This window comes from Pleurodeles waltl, chromosome 3_1 (genome assembly GCF_031143425.1).
Source record: "Pleurodeles waltl isolate 20211129_DDA chromosome 3_1, aPleWal1.hap1.20221129, whole genome shotgun sequence".
NCBI classification, from domain to species: Eukaryota; Metazoa; Chordata; class Amphibia; order Caudata; family Salamandridae; genus Pleurodeles; species Pleurodeles waltl.
Window position 1 is genome coordinate 1,175,821,965 of NC_090440.1, and position 11,686 is coordinate 1,175,833,650.

An 11,686-nucleotide genomic window follows, 5' to 3' on the forward strand; every position below is an offset into this window, starting at 1 on the left:
ACTGTTTATGTGGATGCAGTATGTGTGAGAGGACATGGGAGTCCTGTTGATATGGCAGCACTCACACAAGTATAATATTTTGATGGCCTAGTGTACATGGTGGTGGCAGCAGGTGCAGCATGTCAGTTGTATGGTTGATGGAGTGTGAAGTATGATTATATTTAAATTTGTAGGTTTATGACATGCTTTGAATGTGGAGTTGCAGTAGCAGCGCTACCAATATACAACAAAGTGTGCTGATGGTACTAGGGCATGTGTGAAATCCATTCTGTTGGTGAAGGGCACAATACAGTATAGCTGAATAAGAATGAGAAGATACAGTGTTAGATGGCGAGCACTGTTGGGTTTGAATTTAGATGATTATTTAGCGTATCAGACATGTGTTGTTTGTAAATGAGACATGCTGTCTGATGTATTATTTCAAGGGATTGCATGCTATTTCCCAGTGTTTCCAAGAGCAACGTGAGAGCAACTATTTGTCATGTCTGTGCAGTGGTCGCTGAATGTGAAGAGTCTGTCTAAAGTGGCTTTTGAAAGTTAAGCTGTGGATGTGGTCTAGTGTAGGGACTCCTATTATGTAGTGGAGGGTATGGCATGGAAGTCTATTGGTGGTAGTGCAGTGGTTGGGGTAACATTGTCTGATGGGGTCACTGTAGTCATGTGGAGTGGTAGTGATGTTTTGCACGGTAATCATGTGGATCTAAGAGTGATAATGGAGTGGCAGGTGAACTGGTAAAGCAATACCTGGGATGGAAATGTGGTAGCAGGAGAAGGAGACATGGCCCTGAAAGTGGTATTACGGATCACTGAGTTGGTGGTGGGGTCATAGGGCAGTTTTTGAAAGAAGACACTATTGTATAGCTGTGAGCTGATGGTGGTGCACATTCAGGGCCTGATTTTTTAGTGCCGCACTTGCGTTATTTTTTTACACAAAAGCGGCGCAAACTTAAAAAATTCAATTATATTTTCTAAGTTAGCACCGCTTTTGCGTCACAAAATTTATGCAAATGCAGTGCTAAAAAAGTAGCAATCAGGGCCTCAGTGCTATGAGGCAGTAGCTTGATGGTAGGTGGTTGTACAGTGATGTCTTAGTAAAGCCGTTGTAAGGAGTGGCAGTGTGACATTGCTGGGGTATTGTGCAGCGCTGGAAATTGTAATGGGGTGCCTTAAGTTAATTCTTGGAGCAAGGAGTTGCAGTGGAACAGTAGAGCAGTGCTGGAGAATGATAGGGAGGCGCCATGTTGTTACAGGTAGTGCGATGGTGGAGTAAATTATGTGATTCCATCATGGGCTAATGAGCCAAAAAAACAGGTGACACTCACAGCCACACTTCTCTCATGTTCTCATGAGCCCTCTCCATCAGGTGGTATTCCTTGCATCTAGCACCTTAGTTCTTCTCTCACTCATCTGATCACAGGAGGGCAACAGTCATGTCCATAAAGGAGAACTAGTGAGCATTGTTTGCATTGTATGCCCTGTGTCATGCAAGAATGTTTTTCTGTGAAGACACAATATAGTGTCTTCTGCAATGTAATATAGTTTTCTCCAGAGAATTCATCCAAACGGGGCGCAAGGACAAGATGTTCACAAAATTGGCAAAGATAAGACAGGACGAGAAGCACACCAAGACAAAATAGATACATTTGTGAAAGGTGAATACCGAAACCCTAATACTGTAAAAGACAGGATGCTCAACAATTGCAACAAAGTGTACACTTCTGCCCCACCAGACCACACCAATGTGTGTTCGTTGTTATACAAACATTTTGCATGACAACAGAGACCAACATAGATAAAGTGAGCTGAGGCAAGAATTACTGAAACAAAACAGCAAATCTCAGAATTAGAGGATACTGTAAAATGCTTCAAGAAAAAATAACCAATTTGATTGCTACATCGTGATATCTATCAGGAGTAGCAGAAGAAGCAAAGGGCAGAGCCCGGCAATGCAATGTATGATTTGTAGGGTTTTTGGAAGGTACAGAAGTTACATGACCTGAAAGGTTCCTTGATGATTGGATACACACTGTGGTACCAGCGAGTCGGCTCTTGACATGCTGCTTAGTAGAAAGAGCACAGAGAGTGTTTATACAGAACCCCCTCAGTCAATGATAGGCTAAATTTTTAATACTAAAACTAAGATGGAATCCTGATCGTCCCAGACTGTACACAGGAAGGCACAACAAATGAGTAAATCATTGAAGGGAGTCAAACAGTAATTAAATGCCATGAACCTTTCCTATGTGCTACTACACTCGGCTAAATTGACAGTCTTCTACTAGTCCAACACCTTTTTCATTGACTCTCAGGGCATAGCATGGGACTGACTAGTGGAAAGAGGAGCACTAAGGGGCATATTGATGAGCCCCTTGCACTGCCTTTGCATCACTTTTGTGATGCAATGGCAGTAAAAAACACTTTGCGTGGCTTTTGAATGGTCTCATAGATATGGAGTTATGCAAGGTGGCACAAATCGCTGTTACCTTACTCTGCCTCCGAGAGGCATTCCATGGGTGTTGCGGTGGTGTTCCCACACAACACTCATGGATTTTGACACATCCTCAGATTTACAAGAACCTGTATACCTGGGGATGCGCCAAAACCTTATGCCTCAACAGGGGAGGCGCAACAAGGCGAAATATATTTATTTATCCCTGTTTTTGTCTTTTTCTATGTGTGCTGAAATCTGCAGTACATACAGAAATAGGAAAAAGCCTCCTAGGATTGTTTTTGTGCAGGAAGATGTCCCTTCCTGCAAAAAAACAATCCTGCATGCAACGCAGACACCCTTGCACCATGGTGCAAGGGTGCCTGCATTGGCACTAGGCGGCCAAAACGGCACCAGTGCAGCGGTAAAGGATAGGAAAGTGCTGTATTGCTTAAATTCAGCACACTCCTGCTGTTTCCCTTTGATGCAGGGCAGCACAGCAAAGTTACTTGCTGGGCCGCCCTGCGCCAAAGGTTTGTTAATTTGGGCCTACAACCTAGAATAGAAAAATGCAACAGCCCCAGATGGCAACTCAAACCAATACTGGAAAAGCGCAATCTAAAAGGAAACAGTATCAGAAGAAACATAGCATATGATCATTGTCAGTGGAATTGGCAGGGACGCAAGGAAGATATGATCCCTAGACTAAGAGCATTTGACAACCAACAACTGACCAAAGTTACATAACATAATGCACAGGAAGGGATGAATACAATCTCGAGCCAATATGTCTAAAACTAAATGACAAGGAGCGGAAGAGTAGCGTAAATGAAAATAGCAAGTGATCATAGGGGTCCCCCATTTACTAAGAACCCGCTTCCTTGAAACTGGGTGTACCTAGGAATAATGTTAAAAAAAAAGGCAGACAAGCAGGCACCCCCAAATGCCCCTTGGAAATGGGAGCAGCAGGTGAATCTACTAGACCAGGGACTGTTGCGCGCCAGGCACTTCACGTTTCATACATTTAGGGTGGGACTAGGAGCGTTCATGAATTGTTGCAGATACTTGTGATATATTCAGAGCGATCTCATGACAGCCCAGATAAACAAGCATCATGCACATTGCAGGAATCCCAATAATCCTGGGTAGAAATGACAGAATACATGATAAATAAGAACGAAGCCAAGATGACATTAGGATCATGGAATTTCAACGGGCTCCTAAATAAACTAGAGAGAGGAGCAGTAGTGAAAGTGCTCAAAAGATACGGGGCTAATATCCCGTTTGTACAGGAAACCTATAGTAGGATCAAACTGTTACTTTTTGGGCAGATATGGGTTTGCCTGAAGGATTTAATTTGGACTCATGGTGGTTGCCATGCTATTTAAAAAAAACTATTGCCATTCCAAATAGATAAGGTGTGGAGGGACAAATTGGGCAGATAAACTGGAAAGGTATGGGCATATTTGACGACAATTGTCAGTATATGCCCCACTTCTCTGATTATGCAATTCCTACAGACATTGTGCACAACATTGTTAGAAGCTCCAAAAGGCTTATTATTGATAGAAGGGAACTTTAGTGGTGTTCTGCACACGGACCTGGATAGAGGTGGAACTGTAAAAAAACACTTGCATACCCACACACCTCACAACCTTCGCTGCATCCTATGGAGGCTGCTATCCTTATGGCGAAAGCTCCACCCAAACACACAGACATACATATTCTTCCTCAGGGAACATGAAACTTTCTCATGGATAGATTACTTCGACCTGCTGAAGGGTGAGAGCAGTAGAGTGATGAGACTTAAAGTACATGGTAGAGGGATATCTGACATGCAGTCAATCGAAATTACTATCAGTGAAGAAACTATGCTGCCACTGAGAATGTGGTGCCTGAATGGGTGAATTCACTAAAATAGAACTTAGAGACACCTTGAAGGATGGACATAGAGCAATACTTAAATACCAATGAAGGAACAGTGGGTTCTCCTAAAACTCTGTGCGAGACACTAAAACAAGTCATCCATGGTAAAGCAATTAACTACATCCCATAATTTCTTTTTGAAGTAATTTTTATTTTGCAGGTAGAGACAAACAAAACCACCATGGCAGCACTGCGTATCTCGCAGGAAATATCACTAATCTGTACTGACATACCCTGTACGGACCATTCCTCCACCCAAAGCTCCCTCCCATACACCAAGCATCTCAAAGTCACAGTAATTTCACAGGCAGGATGTTAGTCTTGTGCTTGTAAGTCATCCAAAAGGCCCTAAAATGCACCCCACCAGCTCCATATTTTCTCCCACTTGCGTGGGCATCCTTTACTTTATTAGAGCTGGCGTTCTTCAGTCCTTAACCAGTCCATGTCCAATTTCCACTCTTCAACACTCAGTGACTCGGTCACACCCCATCAGCAAACCTTTCTTTGGTCATTGCAAATCCCAGGATGGACAGCAATCTAGTCTACCTTCCAAGACATTCCTCACCCAGAATGTTCCAAAAAATCATTTTGTGTGAGACCTCAGTCATGAGGCCAGCTCCCTCCCAAAGGGCATCGTGGACCCCCTTCCAGAAGCCCTCTAAGCATGGGCAATCCCATAATGTATTCAGGAGCCCCTCCAGAACCCCACAACCCCTGGTGCACTCTTCCATACTAGCTTTACACTTCTTGCATAATAGTATGTGCGTGTATTAGGATCTGTGTATTATATGGAGTTGGATCAGTTGGAACGGGGCTCTAACTGCCACTTTCCTGGGTGATCAGAGTGCCTCCTCCCATTCCTTCTCTTCCAGCAATCCAATGCCTGCCTCTAAGGCCTCGCTGGATCAGGAGTATTATGCTTTACTTTACTGTAGGTTGGAGAGACCTCTTTTGCAAGGAATAGTTCTGTCAGTATTTTGTCCTCTGGTGTTGAGGATTCCTCCAGCAGTTGGCCCTTCTCTATATGTGCTCGCAATACATGCCTCAACTAATGGTATCTTAAAATTTCCTTAGAAGCCATATCGTATTCTGTTTGCAATATTTCCCAGACGATCACATCCTCCCTCTCCACACATCTCCCTACATAGAGATGCCTATTAGATTCCATCCCATAAACTCTTCAAGGGTCCCCACTTCTGCCAAGGGTTTGCTGGCCAGTAGATGGGTCATCTTAGTGGGTTGACCTTGCCATCCCAGGAATCTAATAGCCCCCCCACCACAGTCGTAAGTTTAATGAGAAGTGGGAGAGACATGCAGCCCTTCCTGGAGTACAGTGCCCTCGGGTAGCCCCGGCGGCCTAGGGCAATGTGGTCCGCCTTGCTTGAGGGTTCTGTCTGAAAAACCCATCAGTTGACTAGTATCAGTTAAGATGCCCACACGTATTTTTCCAAGCAGGGAGGGTGATGCCTATTTCATAGTACTCCCTCATGAACTTGGTCATCACTATCCTGGCCGTCCACCAGTCTCACAGGAGCTGTTGAAACGATTGATTTACCTTTTGGAAGAACACAGGCGGCACCTGATAGGGAGTATTTTGCAGCATGTAGAGGAATTTTTGTAAAACAATAATTTTGTACATTGCCACTCTGTCAAGCAGAGATAGAGGTAGCAATCTCCAGTGCTGGACATACTCTCTAAATTGGTCCAGTACTGAATAAAGATTCATTGTGCAGAAAAGTTCAGGCTATCTAGTCACGTCGAGGCCCAGATACTCAGGGGTAATTAATCATATACCCCAAGTAGATACCATATATGTGAAATAAATGCAGCAGTCTACGGATGGAAACCTCAGGATTCGACACGTATAACAGGATATTCTCTGCATAGAGTGGAATCTTATCTTCCTCTTCTCCTCCCCAAGTGAGACCACTCACCAGCTGGTTGGTGCGCACCCAACAAGCCAATGGCTCAAGCAAAAACGCAAAGAGCATTGATGATAGTGGGCATCCCTGTTGGGTGCATCGGTGCAGCTGGTAGGGACCAGACCGGATCCTGTTTACTTGAAGTGAAAAAAAACAATAAACTGAAACAGGTTGAAATTGAAGTTTTTGAGGCTGAGGCACAATATCAACTTCATAAATACCAAGAACAATTAGCAGATTTAGAAACATCCAAACTAAGGGGCATACTTACAAGGCCCGTGGCGCAGGGCAGCACAGTGTATGACCTTGCTGCGCTGCCCTGTGCCACAAGGAAAAGGCAGAAATGCACCGTATTTACAAAATACTGTGCATTACTGTCCTTTCCCCCTGCACAGGTGCATAAATTGCTGCATAGTGCCAACACAGGCACCTTGCACCATGGTGCAAGGGTGTCTACATTGTCAGCAGGATTGTTTTTGTGCAGGAAGAGACACCTTCTTGCACAAAAACAAACCAGAGAGTAATTTTCCTCTTTCCATGTGTGCTGCATTCTGCAACACACATGGAAAGAGGAAACAATGAGGACGAATAAATATATTTCTCCTCGTTGCAGCGACCCTGGGGAGGCGTACAGTTTTGATGCATTCCCAGGTGTACAGAATCCTGTAAATCTGGGAATACGTCAAAACCCATGGGTGTTGCGTGGGAACACCCACCAGAACAGCATTGGAAGGCTCCCTGATGCAGTGTAAGGTAATGCAGGGACTTGGGCTTTGTTGCCTTACGCTGTATCTGCAAGGCCAGAACAGCCATGGTACGCCTCCCTGATGCAGTGTAAGGTAATGCAGGGACTTGGGCTGTGTTGCCTTATACCGTATCTACAAGGACATGAAAAGCCACGCAAAGTGGCTGTTTGTGGCCTTGTAGATATGGGTATGCACTTTGCACCACTCGTGTGTCACAAAAAGTGACACACCGCCAGTGCACAGGACTTGTAAATTAACCCCTCAGAGAAAACAAACATTGATGGATGAAGCCAGACATATAGAAAAAGTCCCAACCAATAATATATGGGCAAGATAATAAGGCGGGCAGAAAGACAACCAAACAGGAAAAGTGTTCAGCATTGGAAATGACATGGGTCATCTGGTAAGCGAGCCCCAAAACATACTGCAAATATTTGCAAGTTACTACCAAAAGTTGTATGGTGCACAATACGAAGAGCAGGAAAAAGACCTGGAAACCTTTTTGGAAAGCCTCACCTTTATCAGAGGGAGAAAAGGATCATTTGGATCAAGAAATCTCCCTAAAGTAAATCAGAAACGAAGTTTCATAAATACAGTGCATAGGATTCTAGGCCGAAACAGGTTCCCGGTTGAACTCTTTGAATACTACGCCTGTCTACTGGCCCCTGACTCCACCTACACGCTCAGCAGAGCCTAATCCGAAAACAGTTACTAAATTAACTATAAAAGTATGCCTTAAAATCTGCCCATTCTAGGTATTAATTGTTCTTGACTTGCTGCCCTCACCTCTCCTTTTTCATCCTCCATAGGCAGCAATGCCAGCGTAATTAACCCGGCCGAGGCTTTGTTATATTGCATTCGAGCGTTGCAACACCGTGGAAGCATTCAAGTGCTTTTGTCCAGCTTGTGTTTTGGGCATTAGCATGTGAATGGCACCGTTTCTTCGAAAACTAATTTCTTCCTATGGCTCTGCAGTTCTACCGAGAGGCATGTTTCATTTCTGTGAGCTGCGGAAATGCATGATTAGCTTTTTTCGACCATAACTCCACATTCCAGGACTTGAGAATATGAGCTGCAGGGCATGTGCTTCTTTGGGTCATATAGCCGTATCTGTTTTCACAAGAGGCTTTATGGTCTCTATATATAGTGCAATTGTTTCAAAGTGGGGCATGCGCATTGTGGTAGACTTCTATTTATTACAACATTTTTGAAACTGTGAATCGTTGAAAGCGCTTCCGAAAGGAGACACAATGGTAGATTTTTCTATCTGCCTAACCTTGTGAGAGTATCAAAATCATCAATAGGATCCAGTGATTACCTTTAACTTTTTGCTCAATCAAACACAGGGATGACTTGAATTTACTTACATGCAAGGTAGCCTTCCTGGTAGACATTTAGGTTTATCACTGTGTGCAAGATATCCTTAGTCCTCTGTGCTTATGAGCCATCGGGATAGATTTCTCGCCAGCTTTTCTTTTATCCCAAAGGCGATTTCAATATTTTCAAAACTTTACAACATATCTCTCCCTGTCTGTTTTGTTCCTCGTACCCGCACCTCCTAAGCCTGGATGTGAGCCATGAAATAATTTTTACAGCAAGGAGCTAGCTAAACTCGTAGCTCGTAAGTAGATGGGGAAATCAAACGCAGACACACAGAGACAAGAATTCTTGTCTAAGCAGTCAAGAAAGATCCATTCAATATGATTTAAATATCAGGTGACGTTTTCTGATACATGTGTAGAGAGAGGCCTGTTGGCATCTTGTAGCTCATGTTTTTAAGGTCAAGCCTGCTTGAGTGCATGCACTCTTGCTCGCTGTTAGACCTGATATCCTTACGGTGGTCACTCCCAACTTTTTTGACTCCCTCCCTCTACTTTTTGACACTATTTTTGCTGGTTTTAGGAGTCTCCGCACTTTACCACTGACAACCAGTGCTAAAGTGCATACACTCTCTCCCTTAAAACATGGTGACATTGGCTCATACCCAATTGGCATATTTAATTTACTTGAATGTCCCTAGTAAAGTGCACTGCATGTACCAGGGCCTGTAAATTAAATGCTGCTAGTGGGCCTGCAGCAATAATTGTGCCACCTACATAAGTAGCCACTTAACCATGTCTCAGGCCAGCCATTGCAAGGCATGTGTGTGTAGTTTCACTTCCACTTCGACTTGGCATTTAAAAGTAGTTGCCAAGCCTGGAACTCAAATTTTTCTACACATAAGTCGCCCCTAAGGTAGGCCCTGGATAACCCACAGGGCAGGGTGCTTTGTAGGTAAAAGGCACAACATATACATGTGTGTTTTATATGTCCTGGTATGGAAAACTCCTACACTTGTTTTCTACTGCTGTGAAGCCTGCTCCTTTCATAGGCTAACATTAGGGGTACCCTCACATACTGTTTGAGTGGTAGATTCTGATCAGAAAGGGGTAGACAAGTCATATTTAGTATGGCTAAAATCGTAATACTAAATCCTGCTGACTGGTGAGGTTGGATTTTACATTACTATTTTATAAAATGCCACTTTTAGAAAGTGAGCATTTCTCTGCACTTAAAATCCTTCTGTGCCTTACAGCCTGTCTCCAATCCACGTCTGGGATGGTTGACAGCTCCCTTGTTCATTTCACCAAGACAACCACAAAAACAGGATGCTCAGTCACACCTGCACACATCTGCATACTTAATGGGTCTTCCTGGGCTGGAAGGGTGGGGGACCTGACACTTACATTTCAAAGGACAGTGGCCTGTCCTCACACAATGAACTGCCAAGCCCCCTACTGGGACCCTGGCAGACAGGGTTGTCCTGAAAGGGGACCTTGTGCACTTCACAACCACTCTTAGAAGTCTCCCCTACTTCAAAGGCCCTTTTGGGTGTCCCTGACCCCACCACCTCAGAAACTTCTTGGGACAGACACTCTGCACCAGAACTTACAACCTGCCAAGAGAAGCTGCCTGGTTGCACAAAGGACTTACCTGTACTGCCTTGCTGTAAAGGACTGCTGCCTCGCTGGCCTCTGGCTCTGCTGAGAAGTGCACTCCAAGGGCTTGGATTGAGCTTGCCTCCTGTTTCCTGAAGTCTCAGGGCCTAAAAGACAGGCCCATATTCATACTTTTTTTAGCGCCACATTTGTGCTGTTTTTTGACGCAAAAACATCGCAAACTTACAAAATACAATTGTATTTTGCAAGTTTGCACCGTTTCTCCGTCAAAAAATTACGCAAATGCAGCGCTAAAAAAGTATAAATATGGGCCTTAATCTCTGCAAAGAAACTCCTTGTGTGGTGAAGATCGACGCACAGCCTGCCAGAATCAATGAACAGCCTGCTTAGCGGTGAAAGAATCACTGAATCGCCGAACCGGAACCACACAGCCCAGATCCCTGAGTGGAGATCGACGCAGCGCCAGCATTGTGACCGGAACTTCAATGCACAGCCCCTTGGATCAACGCAGTGCCGAGCCGGAATGATGCAGCCTGACTTCCTGCGAGAGGAATCAACTCAGCACCTTCTGTGCGACAGAAACTCCTACGCTTCGCCGACCGGATCGACGAAGCACCTATGACTTCGTCCTGCACGCCCAGGATTTCTATGCATCATCCCTGTGTGTCAAAAGGCCCCACATTCCATAGAGGATTTAAGACTGCGCTCCGGAATTCGACGCAGAGTCCTTGCTGCGTGGAAAATAATTGACGCATCATCTGAGTGCCCGAAAATCCAACGCACACCCTTTGTTTTCCATGCACCTCCTCCTCTGCGGTCTCCGTGCGTGTAATTTTGACGCACACCAGGTACTTTTTGCTTGCAAGAGACAATTGTTGCTTTTAAGAACTTAAGACTCTTCTTATTGTTATCAAAGTGATATTTCAACTTGTGATTATCAAATCTTAATTGTTTTCACCTTAATTTATTCAGACAAATAGCTCATATTTTTCTAAAACTATTTGGTGTATGATTGTGGTGTCTTCACTGTGTTGTTGCAAGATATATTGCACAAATACTTTACACATTGCTTTCTACGTTAAGCCTGACTGCTCAGTGCCAAACTACCAGAGGGTGGACACAGGATAATTTGGATTGTGTGTGATTTAATCTGACTAGGTTTGTGGTTTCTATTTGGACAAAGGTGTGTACGTCTGGCAAGTAGAGACCACATTTCTAACACTCGAAATACGCTGTTGTGTTCAGTAAGGGGCTTGCATCTGCCCATTGATTACTGTTCATTGGCCCCTTTGTCACTTTTCTCCTAGTGTCCCTTTTTACTGTCTCCTAGTGTCCCTTCCTAATCCCTTTCTGATTCATGTACTCTTTGTTCGTCTTTCTTTAACCCTCTCTCTGGCTGCCAATTATTCGTGTTTCTTTTAGTTATTAGTGTTTCTTTATGTTGTTTGTGTTTTATTTATTTTTGCAGCTTACATAGCGCAAACTGGACAGATTGTGTAATGTAAATTCCTGCTCTACATCACCACTATGGGCACTTTACACATGAACACATTCATTTTTTTGTTTTTAGGCCTGGGGAGATGAAGTGATTTGCTCAGAATCACAGAATCTTGAGCCAATGGTGAGACTCGAACCGGTTCCCGTTCAAAAATCAACAGCTCTGGTCGTTATGCCACATCCTTTCTCATTAACTACGCGTCTCTGGGTTTACTGATGCTGTTATTT